The sequence below is a fragment of the Eurosta solidaginis genome, chromosome 2, assembly GCF_040869045.1.
Source record: "Eurosta solidaginis isolate ZX-2024a chromosome 2, ASM4086904v1, whole genome shotgun sequence".
NCBI classification, from domain to species: Eukaryota; Metazoa; Arthropoda; class Insecta; order Diptera; family Tephritidae; genus Eurosta; species Eurosta solidaginis.
The window spans coordinates 141,118,070-141,136,376 of record NC_090320.1 but is presented as its reverse complement, the minus strand read 5'-3'; the positions used below and the strand labels follow the sequence as shown (position 1 = coordinate 141,136,376).

The 18,307-nt window shown below is 32.5% G+C and overlaps 1 protein-coding gene and 1 long non-coding RNA gene across 2 annotated transcripts in view; both read right to left on the bottom strand.

The window, feature by feature from the left end:
- The window catches only part of Apoltp (Apolipoprotein lipid transfer particle), a 2,338,027-nt gene that overhangs the window by 71,801 nt on the left and 2,247,919 nt on the right, over positions 1 to 18,307 (bottom strand). The window lies entirely within an intron of this gene.
- On the bottom strand, positions 1,265 to 3,348 carry LOC137240260 (uncharacterized). The gene is made up of 6 exons (XR_010949662.1): positions 2,816 to 3,348; positions 2,630 to 2,757; positions 2,218 to 2,571; positions 1,762 to 2,097; positions 1,520 to 1,685; positions 1,265 to 1,446 (listed from the first exon to the last, which is right to left on the bottom strand). It is a non-coding gene; the product is annotated as an uncharacterized lncRNA (long non-coding RNA).

Below are 18,307 nucleotides of genomic sequence, written 5' to 3'. Positions count from 1 at the left end.
TGTATCTTTCTTCGTCGTCTGATGGCGGAGAAAACGCTTAATTACCTATATGAGAACTTGGTATTTCCAAGGTCTGGCCGACTAAATTACTTGATGGTTCCCAATTTTTCTCTCCTACCCTCTGCAAGACTATTTTTTGTCAACGCTGTTCGAGTTTGGAATTCCATCCCAGGTTCTATTTAAAATGGTCGAAATAAAACCAACTTTAAGAAAACTTTATCAGCCCAATTCTAAACGAAAATTCCGTGCGAGTTTTTTCCTTCTCCCATTCCTCGTATTCTAAATAAAAATTCCTTGTGAGTTTTTTCACTTCTCCCTTTCCTCCTATTCTGAACAATGTTCGCAAAAGAGGAAACCGGTTATGGAAGAAAAGTAGGTATTATGAATATGAGGGAGAGGGAGATTTCTTTGCCATTTCATAGGAGTTTTTTCACTTGTTAAATTAGAGGGAATGCATCTAAATAGTTAAAGGAAATTCGTTCTTTTAAGAAAGAACACTTATTTGTACAAATTTGTGCTAAAATATGTATTTACATTCTACCACAATATTCTCACTGTTAATACAACAACAACATCAACCACAATATTCTTTATTTTAAGTCGAAAAGTATATCATAAGCAATGGAAGAGCTCTTTGTATATTTGATGCAGCCATCCAGAAATTGCGCAAGGATTTTTTAAGAAGGCTTAATTAGATTTTGGCATATGGCGAAAGGCGAACTCAACTCGACGTGGCCGCCAGAAAATTGCTTTGTAGAATGAAAGCAGGCAACTCCGGCGGATTTGTGTTATCCCGCCGTCTTCTTCTTATGCTCCTCTGTTGATGTTGCTGTGGCACCAATTCATTACTCATTTCAGTGAATACCACATGAAATGCAATAATGTGCATTGTTTATAACTTATTTCTTAATTTCAAACAAATTTGCAACAATAATTAAACTTTTAAATTTTTTAAACAAAATAAGAAATGCGCACCGAAATTTCAATTGACAAAACAGCTGACTTCGAAAATTCGAAATTTCTATTCCCCAATTATTTTTCTCCCCAGGAGAAAAGAATTGGAAGAATTTTTCCGCGGGAATAAAAAATCCGCGAGAACATTTAGAATTGGCCTGTATACTAATACTTTTACTGATTTATATATGTACAATGATGAGATTTGCTATCTATGTTTTCATTTATATAACATTTTTCATATAGTTAGATAAATTCTTTAATCATATATATATATATATATCTATAATTTTTGTTATTGTGTTGCAAATGTTAAATTTTTACATTTTATTTCAATGTTTTACCAGTACTATTAATATTTAGTTTTAACTAGAACTGTGAAAGCCTTTTGAGAATCGGAAATCGTAAACTTTGTGTGACGCCCATTTATGATTTTTCAACTTGGCAATAAAATCGAATGTAACAGCATCATAACGTAAATGTTGAAATTATCTAACAAATATAGGTACAAATTTAGTTATTCCAATATTTTGTTTTTTTGTAAAATTCTAAGCTTTTACTATACCTGTATTTATTGTGTCTGTCTTTTCAAATTCTCGTTTTTTCAGAAGCTTGCTCTGTGGGTCCTTATTCCTTTGGTCAAAGAGATCCGAAGGTATTTTACAAAAATCGTCCCATTTTGAAAAGTTTAGTTCATTTTCTAGGAAATTGAATTGATAGCCAATATCAACCTTAAAATAATGTTTTTAGTATATTATTTAACACGCAGTTCTAAGATTGATTTAAGTTTATAACAAAAAAACCTACCAAATTAAGAGCTTTGGAGTATTTGAACAGCGGCAACTCATCTAAAAGTTGGTGCAAATTCAAATCTAAATTGAGCAAACGATTTTTTCTATACCAAACCGTTTCCTTCCATTTTTTTAGTACAGTATCCCAATCCCTCATATGTTTTAGGTCAGCACACATTTCTTCGCAATCTTCATTGCCAATATTAGTCGTTCAAATGTTAGTTTCGCTATGCAGTTTCAGCCGCTTGGGATTTTGATTAAGTTTCGAAACGAATCGTTTAGGGCCTTGATGCCTGTCCCAAAGTTTACCTTTCGGTGCCAGTTTTTTGTTTGTTTGTGAAAAATATGTTTCCTGTAATTGAAAAATTTAAATTATTATAAAAGAAATACTTATTTTGGATTTCTCTAATGCACTGAAAGTTTCCCATTAGATAAATGATACTCGGATTCAATTAAGACGAAACGTGCTTACTCGGCATTCTGTAGGAAATAGTGATTTTATTTGATCCACTAGATCTCCGCATTTTTTTACTGTGAGTCTATTGCCATATTCTATAACGCTGTAAACGATTATGTTCTTGCTTGCGCTGGCAACATTTTCGTTTCGTTGTATAATTGCAAAACTGTTTTTCCTTGTTCAGAATTTGATAAAATGTTATGAACGCCGTAGGGCTGTAAATAAAGTTGAATATATTTTATGGAAAATCAGCTGTTCAAAAACTTTAAAAATTAGAGCTTGCTATTTCTTGAATTTTTTCGTGAAGAAATTTCCCGCTAGTTTCTCTACAACTCTCTGCCTCCTGCCGTCATCGTAAGTTGTAAACACCTTTTAAAAATAAACCCATTTATTTCTGAGTGGGCAAAATATTAAATAATCTTCTTACTTGCTAGTTTTGCCAGCATGAAACCTTATGTTCTAATATAATTTTTTGGTTAATCTTCTGCCCACCAAATATTTCATCAAAATGCCTTGATTTTACATATTTAAGCCCTTCTACTGTTGTTCCTTTTACTGCTAGAAAAAGGCAATAATAAGGTACTCTTCTCTAAAAAATGAAATCAATGCTTACACGTTAAAAATGTATAAAGATCTTCAAATAAATTCCATGATTTTAGAAGATCAGCCAAAGGGCCATCATGTGTATCTTCGAATCCAATCACTTCAGCATCAATTTGTATATTTTGCAGCATTTCGTTGCGTGGAATTAACTGAACAGTTTCTGGAAAATGCTCCTTTTGTAGTGGCGATTCAGGTTGCAGTATTAAATGTTCAGGGTGCTCTTCTTGTGAAGGAATGTATACAACGTTTTGAAGTAAACAGTATCTTCCCGGCTCTTGACATTCACTGTTGGTGGTGGTATTCAGATCGTTCATTGTGATTTTGTTCAGAATATTATGTGATTATTTGTATGTACTCGTAAATCTAATCTAGCTTATTTGTAAACGTCTAATTAAAGGTAAAAAAATTATAATTAAAACTGAAAAACTATCTCAAATTCTGGGCTTTTAAAAAATTACTCTGGTTTTATCATTAATTGACCATTCGGAAGTGTTTGACAATTAAATGGTGGAACGTCGAAAGTCTCAACTGCATAAATATGTAACAAACTTTAAATAGATTCAGTGTTATTACGTAACAAACTTGTATTAGGCCAAGGTTATCACCTAATACAAGTCCTAAAACAAAGTAAACTCTACAATTATTTCTTCTAACTGGCTCTAGGTCAATAAATTGAACAAGTTGTTGTTGTTTTTGTTCCAATATATTTCGATCTCCAACGGAGATCGTCATCAGGGACTACAATAATAAATATATAAACACTTTATTTTACACAATTTATCACAGGCAAATGTATATATATGTATGTATAAACATATTAGCATTACTGCAAACATACATACATGTGTTCAGATGTTAGGTGGGCAGCGTCTATTCGAGATGCTGTTGTTGAACTGATTTTCGCGAGTCAAGTAAGTGGCGGTAGATGTGTGCACACATTTCAGAGTCTTTCTTGTAGTTCAATCTTTTGTTCTCGTCCGTGTCTATTATGTGGAGCATCTCCAAAGTAAAGCGTTTGTTGTAATGTTGTTCTTGTTGTAGTATGCTCACAGCGTCAAAGTCTGGTTTATGTCCGCTCTCCGCACAGTGGGCCGCAAGTGCTGTTTTATGTGTATTGCTTGATTGTAAACATTTGATGCCAGATCGGTGCCCTGCTATTCTTGTTTTTAACTTATTTTTCGTTGTGCCAACATATTCTTTCGCACAAATGTTATCTCCGTCTCCTGCACATGGTATCTTGTATACAATATTGTTTTTCTCCATCGTTTCTAATTTACTTTTCATATTCTTGAAAAATATTTGGTTTTTGTACGCCAGTTTGTGTGCAATTCCGATTCTTTCTTTATCATAAATATTTGAACATTGTAATCTTTCAGAAAAGCCAGGTATATATATAATGGATTTATACGTGATCGGTTTTTCACCTTCGATTTTTGATTTGGTACCCTTATGATGCGTGTTTATCAGCCTACGTATTACCCCGGACGGGAAATCGTTCATCTTGAGAATGTGCTCGATACGTTTTTTATTCTCAGGGTGAAAAATTGAATCACTAGTATCTAAAACTCGCCGGATAAAATTTTTCGCTGTATTAAAAATCATACTTTTCGGATGTTTAGATAAATAATTTATAATACGTCCTGAACTTGTAGGCTTTTGGTACCAATCTACTTTAATTTTATTGCTTATTTTACATACCAAGGAATCTAAAAATGGTAATTTGCCATCTTTTTCCAACTCCATCTGCACTGTAATAAAAACACACAAAAATTAAAGTTTGAAAAACTGCGAGACGGGAGAAATGCACAAATATTAGGAACCAAAAAAAAACAAGCATTGGTTGGTAAACAAAACAAATACGGAATTCCCACCTGATGTGGAGGCGCTGCTAGCAAAAGGGCCAAAGTTTGGTTTACCAATAACAAAAGAAGAATTCCCGCTCTTTAAATGCAATGCGGATGGTGAGGAATTGGTACAGAGCGTAGAGAACAAAGAAGAACAGGAATCCGCGAGAACGAAAATATCATTGCTTATAAAAGAGTCGATGACAAAGCGAAGAGGTGAGAAAACAGATATGGCCATCAAAGATACAGTGGAGCGAACGCGAAGATTTCTGAACAAAAATAAAGAAATTGTAATTTTAAATGCAGACAAGGGAAACTTGACCGTCGCTCTGGAGAAAACAGATTATAGGTTAAGAATGGACAACATATTGAATGATATGTCAATATATCGAATTTTACGCCAAGATCCGACACTAAGATTACAGACCAAAAACAACCAATTAGCAGAAAAATTACATAAATTAGGTCTTATAACAAAAACAGAAAAATATAAAATGACCACGCACACAGCTATTCCACCCCGAATGTATGGTTTACCAAAAGTTCACAAGGAAAGTATGCCATTAAGACCCATTTTGTTCCATGATAAATGCTCCGTCCTATAATTTATGTAAGTACTTGACTAATATTTTAAAAAACTTGACGATGAAATCGGTGTTCAATGTTAAAAGTGCAATAGAATTTAAGGACAAAGTCAATGACAACTATATATGTGATGATGAGCGTTTTGTATCGTTTGATGTTATATCACTATTTCCAAGTATACCAACAGACTTTGCTATACAGACGATTTGGGCGAAATGGGAGGAGATTAAACAATATACGGATATGCCAAAAAATCTTTTTATGCAAATAGTGACGTTTTGTTTTTGTGAAAATAGATATTTTAAGTACGAGGAACGAATATATACGCAATTAAAGGGTCTTCCAATGGGATCTCCGGCATCACCGATTGTCGCCGACATTGTAATGGAAGAAATTTTAGGAAAAGTAGTAAAGAACACGAGACTACTTAGTAAATACGTAGACGATGTGTTTGCATTAGTAAAGGAGGATAAACTGGACGAGACCTTAGGTTTGCTAAATTCATACCACAAAGACATACAATTCAAGATGGAGTTGGAAAAAGATGGCAAATTACCATTTTTAGATTCCTTGGTATGTAAAATAAGCAATAAAATTAAAGTAGATTGGTACCAAAAGCCTACAAGTTCAGGACGTATTATAAATTATTTATCTAAACATCCGAAAAGTATGATTTTTAATACAGCGAAAAATTTTATCCGGCGAGTTTTAGATACTAATGATTCAATTTTTCACCCTGAGAATAAAAAACGTATCGAGCACATTCTCAAGATGAACGATTTCCCGTCCGGGGTAATACGTAGGTTGATAAACACGCATCATAAGGGTACCAAATCAAAAATCGAAGGTGAAAAACCGATTACATATAAATCTATTATATATATACCTGGCTTTTCCGAAAGATTACAATGTTCAAATATTTATGATAAAGAAAGAATCGGAATTGCACACAAACCGGCGTACACAAACCAAATATTTTTCAAGAATATGAAAAGTAAATTAGAAACGATGGAGAAAAACAATATTGTATACAAGATACCATGTGCAGGAGACGGAGATAACATTTGCGCGAAAGAATATGTTGGCACAACGAAAAATAAGTTAAAAACAAGAATAGCAGGGCACCGATCTGGCATCAAATGTTTACAATCAAGCAATACACATAAAACAGCACTTGCGGGCCACTGTGCGGAGAGCGGACATAAACCAGACTTTGACGCTGTGAGCATACTACAACAAGAACAGCATTACAACAAACGCTTTACTTTGGAGATGCTCCACATAATAGACACGGACGAGAACAAAAGATTGAACTACAAAAAAGACTCTGAAATGTGTGCACACATCTACCGTCACTTACTTGACTCGCGAAAATCAGTTCAACAACAGCATCTCGAACAGACGCTGCCCACCTAACATCTGAACTCTGTATGTATGTTTGCAGTAATGCTAATATGTTTATACATACATATATATACATTTGCCTGTGATAAATTGTGTAAAATAAAGTGTTTATTTATTTATTATTGTAGTCCCCGATGACGATCTCCGTTGGAGATCGAAATATATTGGAACAAAAACAACAACAACCTGTTTAATTTATTGACCTACAGCCAGTCAGAAGAAATAATTGTTAAATTTAAAGGTCGCCAAAAAACAAAATTTGTTACAAAGTAAACTCGTTTACTATTGCGGTCTATATTTAGCCCTAAACCATTAACTTCTAAGGAAGTAAGTATTTTAATCAAGGAACTTATTGTCAAGTCATTCACAAATTTTTTTTTTGATGTTCGGCTTTAATGAGGGCGACTACATATATATGATTTAGTTTTGACAAATTTTCTAAAGTTGGGAATGATACGTATAAAGCAGTGACTGCCTGGGATCTTGTATGAGATCCCAGTGGTTTATTAATGTCAAACATTAAGAAAATATGGAATACAAACTTCGCCTTTACAGTAAGATATTTTACTGACCGCCAATTTTCCCTGAACAAAATTTTTTAAGTTATGTGAATCGCCATTATATTGCTCCATTCTTTTCAAGAATTTTTGGCAGTAACACACCACTATAAACATGTTCTTCAAGAACGTTTTGACAACACTTGATCTTATTTATAACTGATCGATTTAAATCGAATTTAGATGGTTTTTCATACAAATTAATCTCTTCTAAATGCTTTAAAAGTTTATATTAAGAACAAATATACAAAATTATCAAGAACTTGTAAAATATCTTCAGAATATTCAACACATAAATCACGCATGACCTTTTTCAAACAATTTAACAATGGTTGTACAATAAAATCATAATATTATTCAACAAAATGGAACATTGCATCTTGCGAAATTATTATTGTGCAATGATAATGTGAATACACAAACCTTTTTTTAGCTCTTGCTTCAGTTCCTTTTCAGATATAAATTTATTCTCTTCTTTACAATTGTTTTCAAATTTCTTATTTTGAACTTCTGAGGAAGTACTATTACCAGGTATTGGATTGGTTTCTGTGTTCATTTTTGTAACTACTTCACTTACAGGGGAACTGTTTAAGTTAGTTCTTAAAAAATGATTATTTAAATGTCTTTTATAGGAGTAGATATTTACAAATGATTGTCTACAAAAACTATAGGGGCATATATATTGACCTTTTTTAGCGTAGTGAATCATTTTAAGAAGACTTATGAAATTGTTAACTTTTGAAAAATTTTCCTTACAAATAAAGCATAACATTTTAACTACGAATCTGCTTCTATGACTTAGATTTTATTATTCGACAGTCTGCAAAATGTCGCCTTAATGTTGAAATGTCAAATTTGGTACTACAATCGTATCCAGGACGCACTTTTTAAGAACAAATCAATAATTCCTAAAATTGATGGAATATATTCTGTATTGGTTTGAAACTATTTAGAATGTATCTAAACCATGGGTCGCAAAAAATTGTTAGTAATTGTACTGTCACATACGCAATGAGAGCACAAATATGCTGGGAATGCGAACCCCTGATTTAAACACGCATATGTATGTTAACTTACCTTCTTTAACGTCAAGGCTGGTGTATTCATTTAAATAGTTAACTTAGAAAATGATGTTATCAGCGTTGTCGACTTTTAATATTGAACTCAAAACACATCATGCCGAAGAATAACGAAACAACCGTCGCGAACCACACTTACTTTGGAATTTTACAAATACACCTATACCCCGATTTACACGGAAGATCGGTTCCAGACAAAACCATGTAAAGTGAAAGCTTCGTTTTCCTATACAAAAACCGTGTAAAACGAAAAAACTACCCAATTCAGTCATTTATTTAAATAAAACAAAACTAAAGCATCTTAAAAAACTTAAAACTAAGTATTCTTTGACCAAAAAACAACTAACTTCCGTAGTTTTCTTCGAAGTTTTTGGCATTTTAGAAACTTGAAAAATTAACACAAATCACATATGTACTCATGAAGGTTCACGAAAAGATAATTAAATCAATAACTTACCAGTTCAAACCAAAAAAACTCGCAATAATAGTAAAAAATTATGGCTTTTTGTTAAAATTTTCATCAAACGATTTTCCTTCCACATGAAATATATACTCTGCGTTTGGTTATGTACATACATATTCACAAAGGGGAATGCCTCAATATTGCAATCAGTGTTACCAAGGGGACTAAAAAAGGTTTTTAATGATTTGTGAATATTCGGTGTTTTTAATATTTTGCTGATTTATGAACCATGTAAAAGCGAAATCGTGTAAAACAAGTACCGTGTAAATCGGGGGATAGGTGTACTTTGTTACATTAAATAAGTTTCTTGGGTGTCATTGCAAGATACCTAAGATAACTTTATAAAAATAAACAAGAACTTTGATAGATTAAGTAAGTTTCTTAGGTGAATTGCAAGTTACCTAAGATAACTTTATAAAAATAAACAAGAACTTTGATAGATTAAATAAGTTGCTTGGGTGAATTCCAAGTTACCTAAGATAACTTTATAAAAATAAACAAGAACTTTGATAGATTAAATAAGTTTCTTAGGTGAATTGAAAGTTGCCTAAGATAACTTTATAAAAATAAAAATAAAACTTTGTTAAGTTAAACCAGTTTCTTCTAGATTTTTACAAGTTATCTAACCTAACATCGCCTACTTTGCTAAGCTAACAAATTACTTGGCTGCGAACAAAAATTACTCAAGCCAACACTGTTAAAATTATTAGAAACTTCGTTGAATTACACCATGTTAGGTGCTAACACGTGTTACACAAGATAATGTAGATATATTAACTAATCTTTGTTTACATTGATCAAGTGTGAGTTTCCCAAATACCTTGTTGATTTGCATATAGTTTTCAAAGTTCATATAAAAAACAAGTAAGGAAGGCTAAGTTCGGGTGTAACCGCACATTACATACTTAGTTGAGAGATATGGAGACAAAATAAGGGAACATCACCATGAAGGAAAATGAACCTAGGGTAACACTGGAATGTGTTTGTATGACATGTGTATCAAATGGAAGGTATTAAAGAGTATTTTAAGAGGGAGTGGGCCATAGTTCTATAGGTGGACGCCATTTAGGGATATCGCTATAAAGGTGGACCAGGGCTGACACTAGAATTTGTTTGTACGATATGGGTACCAAATGAAAGGTGTTAAAGAGTATTTTAAAAGGGCGTGGGCTTAGTTCTATAGGTGGACGCCTTTTCGAGATATCGCCGTAAAGGTGGACCAAGGATGGCTCTAGAATTTGTTTGTACGATATGTGTATCAAATGAAAATCTTCAATGACTTCCAAATTACAGCTTGCAAAACTTCTAAATTACTTTCTTTTAAAAGTGGGCGGTGCCACGCCCATTATCAAACATTTTACTAATTTTCTTTTCTGCGTCATAAGTTCAACTCACCTACCAAGTTTCATCGCTTTATCCGTCTTTGGTAATGAATTATCGCACTTTTTCGATTTTTCGAAATTTTCTATTTCGAAAAAGTGGGCGTGGTTATAGTCCGATATCGTTCATTTTAAATAGCGATCTAAGATGAGTCCCTCGAACCTACATACCAAATTTCATTAAGATACATCAAAATTTACTCAAGTTCTCGTGTTAACGGACGGACGGACGGACATGGCTCAATCACATTTTTTTTCGATACTGATGATTTTGATATATCGAAGTCTATATCTATTTCGATTCCTTTATACCTGTACAACCAACCGTTATCCAATCAAAGTTAATATACGCTGTGAGCTCTGCTCAACTGAGTATAAACAAATACCTAGGATAACTTAGTCAAAATATCCCCTTTTTTGTTAGCCAAAGTGCTTAGGTAATAAATTGCCTAAGCTTTGTTTTCGATTATCGGGCATAAATTGTGAAAGTACTTTGGTAGGATATACAAGTTTCTTGGGCCCTATACAAAATTGTTTATCTAGGTCAACTTTGTTTGATTTACAGTTGTTTTTTCTCTGTGTGTAGCCACAAATTAAACGAGCAACCAAACACCTGACAAACAAATATTAAAAAATGTTAATGCAGTCTTTCCAGTCATAAGTAGTATATTTAATGTCCAACATCTGCATCTTGTAAACGAATCTAAATCTTCAAATTTCACAATTATTTGTGAGTGAATGAAATGAACTTCTGTAATTTGTATATAACTTTTGACTTAAATAAAATAAACTTAGATCGATTATGAGTCTGTGGCAACGCGAACGTCTCCGCTAAATAGTTCGCGTTTGTTTTTAAAAACCCGATTCGCTTAGCGAAAACCATAACTGGCGCCCGACGACGTGGAGCATGCGCTTGTAGCGACCGAAACCGCACATTTTACATTTATTGCTAGATGGCAACATCATTAATAAGAAATCAGTTGACATTACTGTTTTGACACTTTCTCTTGTAATTGTCATTCGCAGTTTCAATTGGACAGAAAAACATCCACTCAGAATTTATCCTTTGTTCAATAAAGTAGTGTATAAGTTAAAAGTCTTTCTATTTATTCATATTGGTTCACGATACACTACATGCTAATAAAGGACCAAAAAGAAGGAAAGGTAAAATTATCTTAGGTGTACGGCTGTTTGTAAATTTAGGCAAAAAGCCAAACGGGAGAAACAAAAAAGTATCCCTGGTCAACTTTTTTTAAACGGGTGAGCAAGGAGCAAACGGGTGAAATAAAAAGTCGCCTGACGACCTATTTTTTAAAAATAAAACTCTCGAGTGAATGTCAAAAGACTGAAAAAGAGCAAATTCAAAAGTATCCCAGGACGTTTTTTTGAATAATTCTAAAATTAATAAAAATTAAAACAAGTAAGGAGGTCTAAGTTCGGGTGAAACCGAACATTACATGCCCAGCTGAACACTTGAAATCCTGTTGTTGTTTGTTTTGGTGCTTAATAGTGTTACAAGGCTGCGCAATAATACATATGTATGTATATATATGGTTCTATTCTGAACTAATTTTTCTTCGAGTTATGGCCCCCGAAACATAGAAAATTGGTTATTCATAAAAGGGGCGGTGTCACGCCCGTTTTTTAGAATTTGAAGTTTTTCCTATTTATTGTTATAAATCCACTTGGGAATGGAAATACCATTGATACAATGCTCTTTTTTGCAAAGATATAGCTTATTTTATTCTTCCACGACCCTTTTAAAAATCTTGTATATAGAAGTGGTCGTAGTCCTTAACCGAATTCGTTAATTTTTCTCCAAAGTATTCTTTATAGTAAGGGCCGAATTTTATTACTATAAGTCTAACGATTTTTGATTTATGATTAATAAAAGTTGTAAACTTGATTGTATCACAAGTGGGCGGTGCCGTGCCCATTTTAAAATTTTTTTTCAAACTTTTATCAAGAGTCTCAAATCAGTCCACACGTCAAATTTCAACATTCTAGGTGTATTATTTACTAAATAATCAGGTTTTTTGTATTTTCCAAAATGTTATATATATAAAAAGTGGTGGTGGTTATCATCCGATTTTGCTCATTTTCAATACCAATCTATTCTGGGTCCAGATAAGCTCGCGTACTAAATTTGGTGAAGATATCTCAATATATAATTAAGTTATCGTGTTAACGGACAGACGGATGGACGGACGGACATGGCTCAATGCAATTTTTTTCGATACTGATGATTTTGATATATCGAAGTCTATATCTATCTCGATTCCTTTATACCTGTACAACCAACCGTTTATCAATCAAAGTTATAATACCCTGTGTACAAGTACAGCTGGGTATAAAAAAAGGAAAAAAACTCTTTAATGCAAAAAATAAAACCCAAATAAGAAGAAACGAAAAAGTATCCTGGATGCTGTATGTTAAAAAAAAACAACATATATTAAACACAGACAAAATTAAATTAACACTACTATTAATTTCCTGAAAAATATATAACTGGTTACCTCGTACCTAAAACTAGGGATTAACAGTCACCACAATGGAAGACAGTATTCAGAGTAAGAAATTTATTATAATTTATGTAATTTATTGTTTCCTCGAAAAGATTTGTAAATGAAAATTTGTGAAAAATAAATGGGTATTACCATTAACAACCCTAAATATAAAAGGCTACATTATACTATGTTCAAACAGAAAAATAAATTGAGGCAATTTCGATTTAAATAGGGTGGTGTTCATACAACTCAATTTAGCTTACACAATAGTAATTTCACAGCTGGTGGTGTTTTGAATTTAAAATTTATTTGTGAAAAACAAGGAAAATTCTAAACGTGTGTTGTTATTTAAAGCAATAGAATCAAGTTTGGATTCACGGTTAGCTTTTAAAATTTCAAATTTACTCACCATTTACGTTGTTTGTCGTCATTTTTAACAAAATATGGATTTATTTTATTATAAGCTTTTATTTAGTTTCACTTTTGTTGTCTGTAATGGAATCTTGCAAGTTAAATTTGATACACTTCCCGGTGTCCGATTGAGCTGAAATTTTGCACACATGTATAACTCCGATGACAATGCAATATTACTTTGTTAGAATTCGATAAATTAATCGATAACACAGTTATCGGTAAAGATTTGTATTTACTTTGGCATAACAGCCTAAGTCCCATACAAACCCGGCGGTACCTATCCGTGGATTGTGATATTTGGACGTGGGGAATCACGCGTGTCACTCGTGGTGAATCTCAACGCTTGCGAAAAGCGGAGACACAACCCTCTGTTGTATTTCTGTGTATAACCAACATAGTTTTAAGGCTCTTTAACTCTGTAATCTTTTCTGTAATTTATTTTGCTTTTGGAAAAATTACCTATTTGAAAAAAGCTGGCTGAAAAATATTGGCATAACAGCTTAAGTTAAATCAAGAATGGAAAAACTTTGAAAATTTGAGCAGATGTGGCAATTTCGCGTGTCCGTTGAACGAAATATTGACAATCTATTGATCATCGCTAGGAAATTAGCGACATTCCATCAACTTAGCAGCACTTTAGCAATACTACTGTTATTATTTGGCCGCTCAAACACACCCATATTAATTGTGCATTAAATTTAAAATATACAACCCAAAAATGACTCCGGTTGTTATGTCCGCAGCATTTATTTGGTGCAAATACAACAAAATAATTTACACGGCCAAAGCCATAATAATTTGCACGGATCATCAATTCTTTCTCTGATTCAAAAGCTGAACTACCAGCGCTACCGCCATCAGCTCAGTGTCATCATTGCCAGTAGCGCCAATAACACCAAACTCGTGCCTGACAAACAAAAGTCGTTTCAATCAATAGCGCAAGTGAAATGTACTACGCACTCACTACTAAGTAGCGTCAAAAATTCGATTGGAGTCATTTCGTCAATGAGCTACCATTGAGCTGGCAACGCATTGGCGCTGGCGCCATGCAATTTACATCACTAAAATTGCACGAATGTCCAGGCTCATGACTTTGTTAATCCAGATGGTGAAAACGAAGACTCAAAGGAATGCAACCTTGCAAACAACAGCCGCCATTTTCAAAGTGTAAAAATTCTGTGATACAACGAACGCTAATACTGTTTTCACACAGAAACTTAATAATCTCATTTCACCTGCTAATGAAATCGTAAATTTTTTGCTTTCACACAGAAGTAACTGCTCGATTAGTATGAAGGATGAGACAGACAATCATGGCGGGACGATACAAGGTGGGAGCATGGTGACATACCTACAACAAAAAAAATTCCATGTACTTGTAAATTCGATGGACAAATGTCAAAATCGTACTGCGCCGGTAGTTGATGTATCAAATCAAATAAAAAAGGTTATAATCAGCTGTTCGATGCGGCCACCTTGTATCGTTCCGCTATGCAGACAATGACATTTGCTTTGACAAATGGCATTTTTAAGCACTGAACACACCAAAAACTAAGAAGCGGAACGCGGCCAACAGAGTTGCATTGTGCTTTTGACTTCATTAGGCATTCGATTAGCTACTAATGAAATAATTATAGATTTGAATTTTGTAGGGAAGATTGAGCTCAATAAGCGTCTTAATGTAGAAAACTGCCTTTATTATTCAATAAGCCGTCTGTGTGAAAATAGTATATTGCCGTTAGGCTGTTATCGGTAAGTGTTGCATACTTTTCTGCGCACTTGATTTTGTTTTACAGATTTTTGGCGATGGAATTTTAGCTAAGCGAAAGTAGGAATTTTATTTTAAAACAGATTTAACCCACAGATGAGAGATCTGGAATAAGTAGTTGTAAACTGGACGCGGCATAGGCAAAGTTAAGTTATTTAACACTGTTTGACAAAATTTTATATGCGCTCTCTGTTAAAAATGCTTCAACTAACTTAGTCACATTTTATTTCGATTATGAATATGCCCCAATATATTCGGATTATGATATAATAAAATTAAAGAAAAAAATAAAATTAAAGAAAAAAAACTTTTTTAAAAATAAGCTTTTATTATTGGTTAATAAAATTAACTAAAAAGTAAGTTGATGCATTAAAAGAAATGGATAGAATGAGAAACGTTACAAATAACTTAGTAAAGATTACGTAACTAATTTAAACAATATTTTACCCTACTAAAAATTTAAAAAAATTCATATTTAAATTAAATTTAAGAAAAAGGCTTTTCTAAGAATAAGCTTCTATTACTTGTTAATAAAACGAACTAAAAAGTAAAAAATAAAATTAAAGAAAGAAACTTTTTTAAAAATAAGCTTTTATTATTGGTTAATAAAATTAACTAAAAAGTAAACAATAAATTGACTCTAAAGAAATATAACACTTTATAAGTTCATTGTAAGCTTTAACGATAATTAGGCTTTTTCGTTTGCGACAAAAGAATTCTATATTGTACATAATTATATATTTTTAACATTAAAACTTTACACCTAAATTATTAAACCTTACAGTTTATATCACAGTCCTAATTGTTCTAATAAAAGCGTGTTACATTGCGATAGCAAGAAAAGGAGATCCTAAATGTTCTTAATTATACCATCAAAATTCAACACGTTTTTTATTAGAACAATTAGAACTGTGATATAAACTGTAAGGTTTAATAATTTAGGTGTAAAGTTTTAATGTTAAAAATATATAATTATGTACAATGTAGAATTCTTTTGTCGCAGACGAAAAAGCCTAATTATCGTTAAAGCTTACAATGAACTTATAAAGTGTTATATTTCTTTAGAGTCAATTTATTGTTTACTTTTTAGTTAATTTTATTAACCAATAATAAAAGCTTATTTTTAAAAAAGTTTTTTTCTTTAATTTTATTTTTTACTTTTTAGTTCGTTTTATTAACAAGTAATAGAAGCTTATTCTTAGAAAAGCCTTTTTCTTTAATTTAATTTAAATAGGAATTTTTTTAAATTTTTAGTAGAGTAAAATATTGTTTAAATTAGTTACGTAATCTTTACTTAGTTATTTGTAACGTTTCTCATTCTATCCATTTCTTTTAATGCATCAACTTACTTTTTAGTTAATTTTATTAACCAATAATAAAAGCGTATTTTTAAAAAAGTTTTTTTTTCTTTAATTTAATTTTTTATGTAACGTTTTGTTACTTGGACATTTTTAGTTTTTTTCGTAAAACTGACATTTAAGTCGACTCAATACACATATTTACAAGGTTGCGTTTGCAGTTTGAAACAATTTATTACGCAATTTACTATTACAATTTATCATACGATAAATTGCGTAATCCCAAGTGGTATAAATTGCCAATTTGGTGCGTGTTTGCACATAGTATTATTGTGAGTATTGTGGTGGAGGTCACACAATTTTTAAGAGCCCCAAATTAAAAAAGAATTTATTTTTTGTTTGGATAGGGATTGTTTTTTTTTTTTGTACATTAATGAAAGGATTATTTCAATAGACAATGTCGATCACTACTGTAAGTTTGTTTTCACTACGGAGGAATAAATGGAACTTTGGAAAGTTTTAAACAAAGAAAAAATACTATTTAATTTCATTTGAATACTTTAGTTTAAGAGGTGGATTATGAAGTAACCGAAAAAATCTTGTAAATATTGCAAAAAACAACGATTATAGGGAAACTTTAATTTGAATATTTTTTTAGGGTTATAAAGTAAAAATGACGGATGCACTAACAAAAGGTTTGATTTGATTGATCGCTGACAGCACCATTAGTCCCAGACAGGAAATTGCGCGATTGCGTTCTGAATCAGACATACAGACTCGTAGTACTCAAGAGTACAATTAGCCATGGCATTCAGAGTCAAGAATCTATGAAAATAAAATCTTTAACTGAATTACCAGGAAAAATCAACTCATATGTAAACAGGAGAGAAGCAGTCCATAATGCAATGAGTATATATGAAAGGGGAAGAAGAAAGTACTTTGCAGCTCTTACCATAATACGATTCGATTAAATTCGGATAAAGGTCCAATATATATTATAGAGCAAGAACTAAGTGCCATTCGCCAAGGATCAATGTCGGTTGTAGAATATTACAACCTGGTTAATAAAAAACTATCATTAATAATAAACACTATTGATGGTTTTTGAAAGCCTTGTAAGTATCTGTTATTGTAAAACTTTATATGAGCTAAAAGGCCTTATACTAATTTTACACAGACGGCTTATTGAATAATAAAGGCAATTTTCTACATTAAGACGCTTATTGAGCTCAATCTTCCCTACAAAATTCGAATTTATTATTATTTCATTAGTAGCTAATCGAATGCCTAATGAAGTCAAAAGCACAATGCAACTCTGTTGGCAGCGTTCCGCTTCCGTTTCCGCTTCTTAGTTTTCAAAGCAAATGTCATTGTCTGCATGGCGGAACGATACAAGGTGGCCGCATCGAACAGCTGATTATAACCTTTTTTATTTGATTTGATACATCAACTACCGGCGCAGTACGATTTTGACATTTGCCCATCGAATTTACAAGTACATGGAATTTTTTTGTTTGTAGGTATGTCACCATGCTCCCACCTTGTATCGTTCCGCCATGATTGTCTGTCTCATCCTTCATACTATTCGAGCAGTTACTTCTGTGTGAAAGCAAAAAATTTACGATTTCATTAGCAGGTGAAATGAGATCATTAAGTTTCTGTGTGAAAACAGTATTAGTTAAATAAAACAATATTTAAATTTTTATTTTAGTTTTTAAATCGTCGATATTTCGAATTCTATCTGAAATCATCTTCAGGACTTTCACATAAACAGAAAAAATAAAAATTAGAATAAAACTCTGTCTTGCATATACATATGTATATAAAAAACAAGAAGAAACTTGCACATATGAATAACTCTAAAACTTTTGTATGCAATTGAGATCAAAATAGGGGTAAATTCCTATCGAAATGATTTTTTGGTGTAAAAAGCCCATTTTTGTACGTATTCATGTTGAAAATAATGATATTACTATAAAAAAACGTGTAATATTTTGATTTACACCCGAAAAGTACGTAGTTTTACGCTTCCCAAGGTAGTAGGTTCTATGTACTGGAGTGACTCAGGATTTATCCCGACCAAGGACTGTCATTTCAGTGTAACACCATTTAATTTGTTGTGTCCCTCCCACAAATTGTCATGCTCCCAACAGCTCGTTGCAGCGGGACTGCGCCATACTCTCCTGCTCCGGGAAGGTATCGAA